The 14,080-nt window shown below is 41.1% G+C and overlaps 1 long non-coding RNA gene across 1 annotated transcript; it reads right to left on the bottom strand.

The window, feature by feature from the left end:
- Window positions 1–6,299: 6,299 nt before the first annotated feature.
- LOC311429025 lies at window positions 6,300–9,462 on the bottom strand. Its single transcript, XR_014688017.1, has 4 exons — window positions 9,279–9,462; window positions 7,927–8,057; window positions 7,600–7,812; window positions 6,300–6,453 (listed from the first exon to the last, which is right to left on the bottom strand). It is a non-coding gene; the product is annotated as an uncharacterized lncRNA (long non-coding RNA).
- Window positions 9,463–14,080: the final 4,618 nt, after the last annotated feature.

Here is a 14,080-nt window from a genome sequence, read left to right as displayed (position 1 = left end):
TCATAAGCACACCTCCATCCCAAAAGCTACCCGCCTCCAAGGTGCAACCACCCCTCACTGAGCACGCCCTCGGAATTTCTCAGAGCCTGTACCTTTAAACGCAAGTGAGATCATTTCTACCAAGCACAACCAAGATATGCATGACTAGAGTCACTCAAGCTCCACCTTAAAGATAGAAAATAATACCAATTGCTTTAAGAGAAAGGGGATGTTAGGGAAGATACTATCAGGAAGGATTCCTTCTGACATCACTCGACAGGCTGAGCCTCTCACTCCCCCACCCCCACTCCATTGGGACGCCGTGGGGTAAGATCTGAACGCTTGCTTATACCAGGCGTCTCTGTGGAATCTTAGAAATCTCTAGAGTTTTGATGCTTTTTAATGTCTTAATACCTAGGCTGTGTACCTGTGCATTTCATGCATGCTAGCTTGCTTTTGCAGACAGTGAATTTATCACTGACAATCCAAAGAACCTGTGTACCTGTCGCCGTAACAAATTGCACTTAATTGCATTCTTCCTAGCTGTGAGAGTTCTCCTTGAATGCGACTAGAGCGAGGCCGTACTGCGTTGTTGGTGAATCCGTGACCGTGATAGTTCAGCACCCTGAATCCGACGGGACCCATGACGGTCAATCGGCTACACCCCTTAACGCGACACTACTAGACGAAGAAGATGACAGGGCTTGCATGCACTGCATTAGGCTTTGCATGTGAAAACACCCCCAAATAATTTCACGTACACTTAATGTTTTTAAAGGGAAAAAAACAGGAAGGTGTAGTCTCTCTGTAAGCTACAGCCCTACATAGTTAAGGCATCAGCATTCATTCCTTTGCTTGATAGCAAAGTATGAACATACAGAAGAGTTAAATATTTTCTTTGCATTCTTAAAGGCGATTTTTCAGACTTGGGCTTCAGTTGTTGGAGTTGAAGAGATCAGTAGACATCCTTACTTTTACGTTAAGACCAAAATCTTTATCTAAGATTGTGTTATCGAACGCAACTAAACTCCCACCCCCACATGTTTTTTTTTGTAACTTCGCAATGATCTTGCTGCAGTCCCACTCTGATGGTCTTTCAGTAACATGCAAACTGCCGTGGCAGATTCTGTTACAGTGCTTTTCTATTGACAGTGTGCCTAACACTCAAGGTAAAGCCCCTCATTTCGCAGTGGGGACATAAAGTGTTTCTTTGGACCCTGCTGCTTCTGTTAGTACTCATTTTTTCACAAACTTGTTGAACCTGAGCCGTGCCTACTGAGCCAACGAATGCTTTGATGACACAGTATTTTGTCAAAGCAGTTTTGCTTCTTGGAGCTACAGAAGCAGCTCTGGCTACGTGATAGGGAATTGTGCTGCATTGGCAAAACCAGACTTAGCTACAGACTTACAACACTTGCTAACTCGATCTATTTCAAATCTCATTTTAACTTTAAAGGACAATCAGTTTTGTGGCTCCTGTCTTACTAATTTGCCTTGTTTTGCATGGAAGGGCAGCCTGTGAATGTTTTGCTTTATTGCATGCTTCAAAAAAAGGCTGAGGAAGAGACTGGAGGAACCTTTTCTATTCTATGGACTTTCCCCCGAGAGCGTGGAATTGCAGGCTACTTGGATGAATGTTCCAATGTGAGTAAGGGAGCAGACCTCAGCCAAAGGAGGTGGAATCCTTGCTTAATAGTAAGTATCAGTGTGGGGACATCTTTGCTTAACGGGAGCCATTTAAACTCTTCATAGAAACAAAATAAGCTGGACATCTTATGCTTGGAAAGCAGTATGGTTACACAGCGGCTAACATAATGACTTGAGTCTTCTGCTCTGCAACTTCAGGTTTTGTTTTCAAGCAGTGCATACATCAGTTTAAGCTTTGGACAAGGAGATTTGCAATGCAAATAGTGATAAACCAGAATCAGCGGCGCTGACGAGTGTAATGGTGAAATGCAGCAAATCAAGTATTCCTGGAGAAATGTGAGATTACAAAACTAGTAAGCCATGAAGCACTTTTGTTGTTGTTGTTGGTTGTTTTTTAAATCAATTCTTATATGCTGAAATAGCACCTTCAAGAAAATCTGTTTATCTAGCCAGGTAACGGTGTCTCCCTGTAAACAGGAAGGAAATGCCAGGAGCAGCCATACCTCTTTGCTGTCAAAATAAAGAGCAAGTCGAGGCCAACATCATGCCATAGTGCAAAGGCTTGCTAAGAAAGATCATTCTAAGAGGTCTGCAAGAAAAGATGACTTACTTTGTCATAAGTTTGTCAAATAGAATGGACGAGTTAGTAGTCGAGTACCGACTGTGTCCGACTCTACAGCTGCGGCGCAGCTCCAAGTCCCTGTTTTCTCCGTGGACTCGTCTCACAGTTTTTGCACCAGCTCTACTCCTCAATGTTCTGGTGACTGAAACGCAGAAACAAAGTCTTTTGAAACAGTGAAGATGGGATTCTCCTTATTTCACCGTTGCTCTTGTAAAATGGAAACAGACAGACAAAAAAGGCACCCTGAAGTGGATTGAGTTTTCTTTACATTTCAGGTCAGAAGTTGGTGTCACAACCACTGCATTCCACTAATTTATCGCTCTGCACGTTTAAACTGTCTACTTAAAACTGGGACCTGTAGGGAAATTTTTAAAGAGACTGAAAGCTAGCCAGACAAAAACAAACGTGCAACTTTTGTTCCATGCAGGAGGGAAATCTACTCCACTTATTTCTGTCTTGGAAAAGTGAGAACAATCAACACCTTTCTCTAAGGTGTTTTCACTCCATTCATGTCAAACTGTATCTAACAGTGCTCAAAACAAACACTAGGACATTGCAAGCCTCTTCCTAAGAGGTGTATGTTTGATTACTCTGTTTATGCATGCAGCACTTCCATTTCCTGCATTAGGATCTAACAGCTCAAGGAGGGAAGAATCGTTTCAAGAGAAACACCCAAACACCACATAACTCAAACTCGTGCTTTTTAGAAAAAAGCCTGCCCATTGTTTGCCATACAGCACCCTTTGGCACAGGTTGGTTGCTTGCACTGTCATTAAAAGAGCCAAGAGGACAAGGGGAAGGGAAGAGCTACACCGCTGTGCTGCTAGGATCACAGCTAAGGTTTACTTTTGTGCTTGCCAGCTATAAAACTGAGTTTGAACTTACCAAGTATCGATTTACTTTGCACAATTAGAACAGTTTGCTTTGTGCCTACCAAGCTGCAATTCACACTGCTCCCTCCCCAAGGAATTCATAAAATCTCCTATTTGCACCTACCTCTCTTCACAGAAAAGTCACTGAGGAGTGAATTCAGCTGACTACAGAAGGCTTTGGGGCCAAATGAAAGCCATGGAGTGACCAAGTGCCATCCTCTTCAGTAACCTGCGCAAATAGGTATCCCGGGGACTTACAGCCACTTACCTGTGCTATATTCTTTTGTTCGTTCCAATTTTGGCTTTCTCAACTGCCTACATTAAGAAAGAGGACAGGGCAGAGAAGGGAGAAAAGACTTGTTGTATTAGACCCATCAAGGATGGGAAATTTCACCATGTTTACAAGCCAGTGCTCCATGGTATACAAAGAGAAGCCTGTAGGCCTCACGCAGGATCCACATCCCAAGTCTGTTGCGTGCCATATACACGCGGTTCTGTATGTACCCACATTTCCTAGCTTGCTCATGTTGAATTCTCAAAATTATGAGCAATAGCACCCAAGTGGAAAAGATACATGTCCTGGTTTCAGTTAGGACAGCGTTAGTTCTCCTCCTAGTAGCGGGTAGGTTGCTATGTTTTGGCTTAGAATGTGTGAAAGGATGTTTAGAAGAGTGCTGATACCACCCCGATGTTTCAATTGCTGCAGAGCAGTACTTACAACAAGCCAAGGACCTTTCGGTGTCTCACTGTCCTACTGGCGATCAGAATCGGCGCACAGCAACAGCTGCGAGGGGACAGACTCAGGATGGCCGACCCCAACTGGCCAAAGAATTCTATGCCTTATGGCAACACGCTGCACCATGGATAGGGCGGGGCAGCCGGGCTGCTAGGGGTTACGCTGGGCACTGGTCAGCGGGTAGTGAGCAACTGCATTGTACATCACTTGTTTTGTACACATTACTAGTAGCAGTACTATCATCATCACCATCATTATTATTATTTTCCTGTCTTAATAAACTGCCTTTATCTCAACTCGCGGGCTTCACTGTCCCGTTTCTCTCCCCCATCCCAGAGAGGGAGGTGGGAGGGTTGCAGAAGGGCTGTGTGGTGTTTAGCTGCCGGCCGGGTTAAACCACAACAACACCTCAAAGGGGTTGGGGAAAAAAACAGGTTTTTTTAGAAAAGCAGAAGACTTTCACTGAGAAGAGGGATTCTAGTTTTAAGGTACTGGTACGCCATCAGCATGCTCATAGGCCTCTGCTGATTTTAGCCGGAGGTTTATCAGGCCACAACTCACTGCACATGCTTTCTCTCTTGCTTTTCAATCTACAAATCGAACAGAGATTGAACATATAGAAATACAGTACCTTGAAAAGCATCTTCTCTTGACATTTCCCCTCAGTACCGCCATACTTTCTTCAAAGCTGGAGACTGAACACCGCAGGATGCTTTTGCTCATTGATCTTAAACGGTGTCCGTTGAAACATTCAATACTGGGAGAAGAATAATCCTAGGGAAAGAAGGAAACAAGAATATATTTATGTGAACCACGTAGATTCAGATAAAGAAATTCTGCCTCACGCAAGTTTAATTGACCCTCCTGACTTGGTAGTGGGGCAACTAATGGCAGGCAGACACTGAAACGCTGCTGTGCTCAAGAAAAACCGGGAGAGAAAAAAAAAAAAGAAAAAAAAAAAAAAGCTTTCAAAACTAAAGCTTCCCTTTCCCCACCGTTTTCTTGTGGATAACTTAAGCTTAATATCCTTGGAAAAAAGATATTGCAGCAAAACCTTTCACATAAAATTAGTGTTTCGTGAAAAACAACAACAACAAAAAAATCTTTAAATTCATTTGGAATTTTTTTCAATAAATTCAATTGGAATTTAAATTCAAAACTTTAAATTCAATTGAATTTAAATTAAAAAAACTAAACTAATTAATTTAAATTAAAAAAAATTAAATTCAATTGACTGTTCAGAGGAACAGTCAAGCTTGACATTCTACAACCTAGAATTAAAATCTAGTTTGAGTTTTTCTCCCATCTCCAGACCTTGCTAAAGATCCTTATTAGGAGCTCTGTCAACAAAAGTGTAAGGCTTGTTATATCAAAGCTTCGAACCCTTCTTACTGCCCTTGACCTTCTTCACATTGCTGCTCCTACAAGGGTGAGTACTATCATTTTTAGTACGGGAGGGAAGCTGTGATATCCTTGAGTGAGGGGTCGTTCTGTTTACAAAATGAAGTTCCAGTAAGAGTACATCAAATGAACCAACTTTCTTTGAACTTTAATTCATCACTATATTGAATGAATGACCTCTGGATTTCTCTCTCCCATTTGGAAGTCAATTTGAAAACAAAATACCTCTGCCATAAAGAGCCAGGCATCAGAGACACCTGTTGCGCCTCAAGAACAGAGAAGGTATGAACGACAAGAGCAGCTGAATAAAATGCAACTTGCCATTAGAAATGGGTGTACTGGCATCTACAGGTGCCGCTGGCATCTCCTCATTTTCATTACTCTCTTCATCTGGTTTCTCGTCTTCAGTAGCAGGGTTCTGCTGTGGTGACTTGGAGTTGTCGCATGGAGCACACGCTGCAGAGGTGCGACCTTGCAAGAAAGAATAGATACCAAAGATCTTCGTCGTGCATTTTCAGTTACAAATGCAGAGACAAGTCTTCAAATCCTTAGCGTTAAAGCACGTACCTCTTTTCTCACGAGATTCTTTAATTTGTTCACAAAGTCGTCTAAACTCTGTATCCATTTCGTTCCTCACCATTGAATATGCAGTGCCTTCCAAAACATAGGCGCTGTGACGATCTGAAATTTTACAGACTTTACCTGAATGTTGTCTACCAACCAATGAAACTGTTTTGATCACAGAAGAAAATTGCTTTCTTCATAGGTTGGTTCCGAAAGGTTCTCTCAGTGAATATTTTCAGCATAACAACATCGAAGTTAATTAAAACAAAAGCACAAGTTCCTTGGGAACACTTATATCACAATTCCATGCCCAAGTAGCAAAATGATAAAATATTTACAATTTGGTAAGAGATGTTCTCTGTGGATGTCCAAAATCATCTAATCCATCCGAAGTCTATTGTGCGCACACAGCATTTATCCATCTATACGTTCGACAGATTTTTTAAACTAGGGCTAAAAAGCACGTCCTCACCTGTAGATCTTTGATCCGGGTAGTACTCTAAGGCATTGTTACAGATTAGATCGATGTCCTTCAGCTAGTCTCCTGCAGCGAGGTACTGGCGCGAGTCAATTTGAGTCAGAACTGTTGAAAGATCCATCGGCTCTTTAATCCTTGTGGCATAGTCAGGTACCTGCAGATCAAATACAAGCATTCAGAGGTTTTCTTAACCTTGCACACTGTCTACCAAAATTATTCTGAAGACTTTAAATAAACGACTTCCTAAAAACTCTGAACATTTGCGATGCATCAGAAGATGCTGAAATTAACCAGTTTGCTTCTCAAAAATGGAAGGGCTTTTTCATTTTTCATTAGAGCGGCCACAAGAGGACAACAAGAAGTAGGGAGGTCAGAAGCACGTGCATGGTAGAGAAGAAACACTGAGGGTGGGAGATTCATTTCACTTTGCTTCAGAAAATCACAACAGTGAAAGCTGAGCAAGCCATCCGGCATTCTCTTTGTTGTCGACATTGAGGAAAAGGTGCATGAATTGCACCTGTGAAGTACCTATTGCAGGCATCTACTTTAGAATGAGATAACTGGGCCCTGAGGTGCTCATTTCTTCCCTCAGAGCAGAAGAGGAGCCTAATGACCAGTTCAGATGAGGACATATGTATCTGTCTAGATTTTTCACAGCTCAAGAACCTAGGAGAAAAGGGGAAGAAAAGCCAGTGGAGGCCCACATGAAGACGACTTTGCTGATCCCCAGGTATATTCAAGTTACACCTGTCTTTGAAATATACGCCCCTAGTTTAGGCTTATCTCATAAATTAAGGAGAAAAAGGCATCTAAGCAGCCAATTGGAGGAAAAAGAAAACACACTGCACTTATGGTTGATTCCTATTGAGGAGTTCCAGATGAAACAGAGAACAGGATCTCAAAACTTAGTTTTACAAACTGCTGCTCCTATTCCTGTTCCCACAGGAACTGACAGTCCAAGAAAGGGCTTCAGACTTCACTCAAGTACTCCTGTAAATACTGTTTGTAATTATAAGGAAAGATCTCTGTGCTTCTCAGTGCTGTGACACGCCTACGTATCAAAGCCTTTTCACGAGCAAACTGTGTTGGCATTTGGACTGGCTTTTTAGAATGAAACCAGGGCTTTCAGCGAATAATCCCATAAGAGACATTTGAGAGTCAGCAGAAGTAAAAGCACTGCCTCTGCTTCTTGCAAAATCCTTACAGTGCAGCCCTAAAAACAAAGTTGAACCTTCCCCAAAACGCTGAGAAATACGAACACTGACAAGTTACAGACACACACGGATCAGCACTACTTTACCTTCTGTGGGTCAACGGGCTTTGCAAATTCCCTGAAACGTCTGTCAGTGGCAAGTCTGCGAGTAACGTCCCTCAAGAAAATTCAAAGGTCACGCAAGGTATCCTCCACTTCCTCCTCCAGCATCCCTACTTCTTCCTCTTGTGGCTTCTGAGGCTCAGCTGGTGGTGCTACAGGCACGACTTCCAATGTCCAATCAACTTCAATTAATCAGTACTCAAATACAAGCATATGACAAATTACTGACAGAAAATGACCACCAAAGCAAAGCCCAAAGAGCTAGTAACTTCGATAGGAAAGTTTTAGATGTACTTCTCATATCCTCCTCACCTCTTTTCTTTACAGGAGGCTTAGCCACTTCATTTAGAATTAGGTCCTCAAAAAAAGGCTGCTCTCTCTGCCCTACCAGGCAACTCAATATTGCACACTTCTCCAAATTCCGTATTAAATCATTTTTGCATCTAAAGCAGAAGGAGGAGAGACATTTCAGATTTAAGGCCACAAAAAACTCATCTTCGATTCCAAAAAGACGAGTACCTTTTCAAATTAAGAATAACCTGAAGAACACAAACTGAAAAAAGTTATCATCCTGGCCTTAAAACGCTACATTTTCACAGGCTGGCACAGCAAATTCAAATATCACCTTTAAGAATCACCTGTAGAATTAAAGCTTGCTGAAGGGATTGTACGCTACACTGGTAAAGTAATGGCTTTCACCACATCCAACAGCGCCTCCTTTGTATTTACTTGCCTTGCTGCAGCCTTTACTTAGAACCTTTATGGCTATAGAGGGAAGAGACAGGCTTCAGCAGACAAGTGAGGGCTTTTTGCTGAGTTTTTATTTCTCTACCAAAAGGTGTCTGAAGTAGCTAGTACCTCTACGTCTTCCTCCATTTTCAAGTTCTAGTAATAAAAGGTAGGTGAGGAATTTCACTACTTATTTTAGAAGGAATTTACAGCCTGTACAAAAACTTCTGTGGGAACTCAAGCACTTTCAAAGCAGTTGATAATAAACACGTCTAGGTAAGACCCGTTCTCTTCCCCCAGTGACTGAGACCAAATCATCAGAATGACAACAGCGTGGTCCTGTTTTGGGCACCTTCCCTTAATGTAAACTCTCAGAAGTCAATGAAGTTCTGCACCTACTTTTACTACAGTTTATTTAGGATTACAACTAGAATTCAATTCCAAAGTTACTTTAGCAGAAATTGGAACTCAGCTTTCCAGCTTGGAAAGCTTTGGCCTATATGAAGAAAGAAACTGATTTACTTATTTTTTTTTAATCAAAGTGTTTCAATTCTCTACTAAATTGCATTATTAGCAGTTTACCCAACATAGCATGGAATGGCAGACTGTCAGAAGAAATCTCTTCAGTAAAAACATCCTCTTGTCATTTCAAGCACTTCATATTCTTGACTGAACCACTTTGTAGCCACCAGAATTATTGTATTAATTTATTCTTTGCATGTGTGAGAAGGGGGTGAAAGTCACTTGCTTGACTCAGAAAAAACCTTAAGCAGATGCTTTCACAGTATTCTTTTTCTCTAAGCAAATTTTAAGTGATTTGTTAGGGTGCCTGAGTAATAACAGCATGCATTTAAGAAAGCACAGCATTTTGATGCTGAAAGCATTCATAAATTACAAGACACTGAAGAAATAGTAAGGAAAGTATTGACAAATACCTCTTCTGGGAGATCTGAGTGACGTACATCAGACGGAGCAAGCAGCAAAACTGGCAAAAATGCTGGAATGTTACGTAGTAGAGTTAGAAAAGTAAGTTTCAAGACAGGTCCAGCGTTGTCCCACCACAAATGGATATCTGGGACATAAATTGTGCTTGGTGCTGTCTTCTGAGCATTTCGGATCAGCTAGTGAAAAGGAAAGCTTGCGTAAGAAAACTAAAACACGTACAAGAACCTGTTAATACATAGCTACATAGCCATCTGACTGCCCCATGAAATGAAACTACGTGAACAGAGTGGCAAGCATCCTTTCACATAAGGAATTTCTCTGTGCACCCTTTCAGATTATCAGTATTCGGAGAACTCTAGTCAGAAGATGGGAAGGATATATTCAGGCAGTGGCTAGACACCGTAGCTATATGGCCACAGCCACAATCATCGCATAACAAAGAAAGGAAATGTCCCTCTTAAGGGACACATCAGTATTCAGTCGTGTAACATGTCTGTCCTTACTTGTATGGCTCTCAAACGTTTCCACTAAAGGTAAAAATATTTTAAGGTAGTGATGCCAAACAAGAAAATGGATTTCCTGCCTAAAAGTAAAAACACCAAATCTGGTCATTTTTTCTAGTTAAAACCACATCACTGTGCAAATGAAGTGTTTTCTGAATGTTAATGCTTTTATTGCACATACTGCAACAGCACAAGTTGTGTATGTCCGTGCGAAAGCAAAATAAACAGAAGCCCCAAACCTCGGTTGCCTTACTAATATAATTTAGAAGAAGCCTACAAAAAGTAGCCGACATGCAGTCTGATACAGAGCCATCTACTGGGAGCACACAGTCTTAGGAGGCAATGAGAACTACTTTCTGGATCCCAGTGACATGAACAGCATTTCTTTCCACAAAGAGATGTTTATTAGCAACACCGCCCAGCTTCCTGAGCTGCTAGCAACAGCCTCACTGTAAAACTGGGTATGGAAAATGTGGACATGTACAACATCCAGATTGTTTGTGGTGCTGTCTAAAAGAAAAGGGGATTTTCAGACAGAAGCAAACATCCCAGCGCATTAAAACAAGGCCACCTCCATTACCAATTAATTTTGCTCACCTTACTTGCAACTCGATTGATCCTTTACATACAGTCAGTGAATCCGATGAGAAGAAAAAGAAAAAAAGGTACCTGTCCGCAGATTTCTTCTGGCGATGCAACGTTTGTAAGCAGAACAGAAAGGTCCAGGGTGTGAACGGGAAACTTCTCCAAAGCGTGCAACACCACGGGTGCCACGTAAGAAACCTGGCCGTACCCTTCTTTTCCTGCTATTAGCAGACGGGGCTGGCATGATGTTGGTTCGCAGAAAGCACTCCTAGAACAAGAGTTAAGAAAACAAGCTTATAAATGAGGTGCTGAATAGACACACAGATGTTCCAAGTAATTTTCCTATAGACTTTCTTTTCCCTCCCCAAATAATCCAGATGGCAGCGGTACATTAAATACATGTAAGATTTCCAGTTAAGTTATTCACTCATTCCAATTGTTTCACCTTCTTCCCTTGTGTTTCCTATTCTTTACTAAACCAAGACTGCAAATTAATATCCCTGCAATCTTGCTTTACTTTATTATAAATTTATTATTTATTATATATTTATTATTTACTTTATTATAAATTTATTTTTATTTAAAAATTAATTGGTGAGGAGCATTTGTTTCCCCACTACAATCAGGCTGTACCTCTGCTGGCTTAAATCAAAGATGCTAGAGACTTAGCCTTGCTCTAAAGCACAGAAAATCTTCTGGACAGCACAGCAATAGAAACGGAGAAAAATAACTGATCCAGCTGTGACAACATGATCTAACTTTCCAACTGTGGGCTTGCATGACTTCCACACTAAAATATCACAAGATTAACACAACTTGGTGGCTTAACAAATAAAGACACCATTCAATTTTTTCTCAAGGTGTTTTAACAAGCCCTTTCTCTGTTTTCTTTCTGCTACATAATTCACTACTGGTTTAACAATCCTGGAAAACAGAAGGGCAAAAGGTGGCAACACAAACCCATTAAGTTGGGGTATTTTTAGCTAAAAGGACAGACTGCACATTTATGTGGTCTTGAGTCTTTCAAAGAATGCCATGGATTAAGTCAACGTGTTCTGGTAGTCTACGGATCACTTTGGCTTACGAAGAGAAGCCTGGGCTTTTCAATTTGGTCATTCAGAGCAACTTCATTATAACTTTAGTCCCTCCACCCTTTCTTCTTGTGAATACCAAGCACCCCTTCAACACACAAACTTGATGTTGCCCCTTCCTCTACCACCCCTCGCACTTTTAACAGCTGGAAATGTTTACAAAGACTCAGCAGACCTGAGAATTTAAATGTAACAGGGATCTACCTTTCTTTACCTGCTGAAACAGAGGCATTTTTTCTCTGGTCCGTCAGGCATTCCATCTTTTAATTCATCTCCAGAAACCAAGGATGCATCGTCATCACTGTCAAACATATCATCTTGTAAAATAGGATTGAAATGCTCTGAAAGGCAAAAGAGGTTTGTTAACTTTCCTGAATAGCCTTTGTCTCTTTCTCTTCCATTAATACAGCTTCTAAATCAGTGCCAAAACCCTTTCTTCATTTGAGAGCACACACTGAAAGTTATTTCCTAGAGTTCATCCCACCACAGATCTAAGGAGATGGCACAAGGCCCTACAAAGCTGTACTAAATCCCACTGATGTGTACGTGTAAGGTACGCTACTCTTGGTGATTTTTTTCTCCCCCTTAGAATAAAGGAGATTACGAACAATTTCTGCAGTTGCTAAATAGCTTAAAAAAAAAAAAACAACAACAACAAACAAGACCATTTCTTTCTGGAGGAGGTTCCCACAATGAAAGCACAGGGATAAAGGATGTGATGGCCACAGAATTCCATTCATCTAGTAAGTATCAATGCTAATTGATCTCACGTGCACGTGTATAGTACGATCCACAAACATTTAAATTAGGAGACTGGTTAAAAATGATGATAGCTAAAACAATATTTAGCTTAGACCAGTTATACTTGTATCCTGGTCCTGACATTCTTCAGAAAGGAATTAGAAACATTGACCTAGAAATGCTTCCCCTCCAAAGATCTGAGTTTTGATTTTTTAAAGAAAAATAGGTGCCTTATACTTCAAACCTCAAGTCAACCTCTACAAATGCTAATTATCTTAGCTGCCCTCAGAAGCAGCATGCTTCAGTAGAGAACGCATCGTCCTTTACTGTGTATTGAGTCATTCAGATCTTCCATTTGGCATTTCAGTTTCGAATCCACAATAAAACCTATGCGTTATATTCCAGACTTGCCCAAAAGAAAGACATGCACATGCAAATAATAAAATTCTACCACCATTATGTCTGAAAGGTTTAAGTTGATTGCACAAACCACAAGTTTTTGCTTTAGCAGAATTATAAAGAAGTGGATGCTGTGGTTATACCTTGCTGTCGGTCCTCCTTTAGTGCAAGCTGTGCATGCGGGAAGATCTTCTGCACAACTTGTAAAATATTCTCTACTGATCTTTGAAAAAGTGGCTTGAAAATGGGTGAGAGTGCTTGTACGGGCGAAGTCTCGATCCTGTTTGAAGCTGGAACAACCTTCTTCATAGCCATGAAAAAGTCCTTTGCTTTTATTTTAATAGAATTAACGTCTAGTAGCAACTTCTCCCTACTTGCATAAATCTGAGGATAGCATCGGCGTAGAGAGCACAGCGCAGCTTCAGTACAGAGGGATTTGATATCTGCACCACAGTCTCCTAACAAACAAAAATCAAACGTTACATCAGTCAAGGCCCAGGTTTACAACATGCAACATTTAAAGAATTTGTAATGCCAAAACCAAACAGCTTAACAGGGAATTCAAAGTGCTACCGCTTGTGAGGAATGTTTTAACATTTCGTGTCCATAAAGAACAATTCTGTTTGAATCCTGTCTGCCTCTGGGCCCTGCACTGGCAATTTAATTCTTGAACCACAGATGCAGTGTGTCCCAGTCTCCCCCTCATTCTAGTCAATTTATCAAGTCTTCAGAAAATACTCCTTAAATTTATGAACCTGTTTGCTTTTGTTATTCCGGACTTCTATTTCTAACAGTTACAGCCTTTTTTTTCCTGTCTTCTTCGAGATTAACTTAACACTGCTATAGATGTGACTGTCCCTGTGAATGGCTGGGGAAGAATGTTTTAATTACTCGTGAAGTGTCAATAAGAAAGCTGTTTGTGTTTGATGTCTGGGAGTTTCATAACAACTGATAACAACTAGTGACTGTTATGGGATACTATGCAGACCTTTGGTATCTGGCCAGGGGGCCAAGAGATTAAGAGGAAGAAAAAAGAAGCTGAAGGACGGCTGGCAGACAAGACCTGCAGAAAATGTTCTATAAACTTGGTACAGTGCCAAAGGAGTACAAACAGGAAGGACTTGGAGAAGAAGACTACGAGCCTTCAGCATGAAAGACCCCTAGAGACCCCCAGAGGAGACTGATGCGCATGCTCCAGTAGGAGGGACTGGACCCCGGAGGCTAATTATAATAATCTAATTCTTTTGGAAGTAGTAATAAATATGTATTAGTCTAGGAGCATAAAAATCAGCTGCTTGATGTAACTGGTGTGTGCCCTGGTGGAGCGGAGACTCTCAGTGCACCCAGCACTGTTTGCTTACCTCTATTCTTTTATATTCTTCTAATAAATCCTATTTTTTTATTTAATCCTAATTTGAATCCTGAGCCATTTATACCACTCTCTGCAGGGAAGTTTCATGTTGCTCACTGCCT

This window comes from Aythya ferina, assembly GCF_964211825.1.
Source record: "Aythya ferina genome assembly, contig: HAP1_SCAFFOLD_250, whole genome shotgun sequence".
NCBI classification, from domain to species: domain Eukaryota; kingdom Metazoa; phylum Chordata; class Aves; order Anseriformes; family Anatidae; genus Aythya; species Aythya ferina.
Note: the sequence above shows the minus strand (reverse complement) of the source record. Positions and strands in the feature narration are given on the sequence as shown.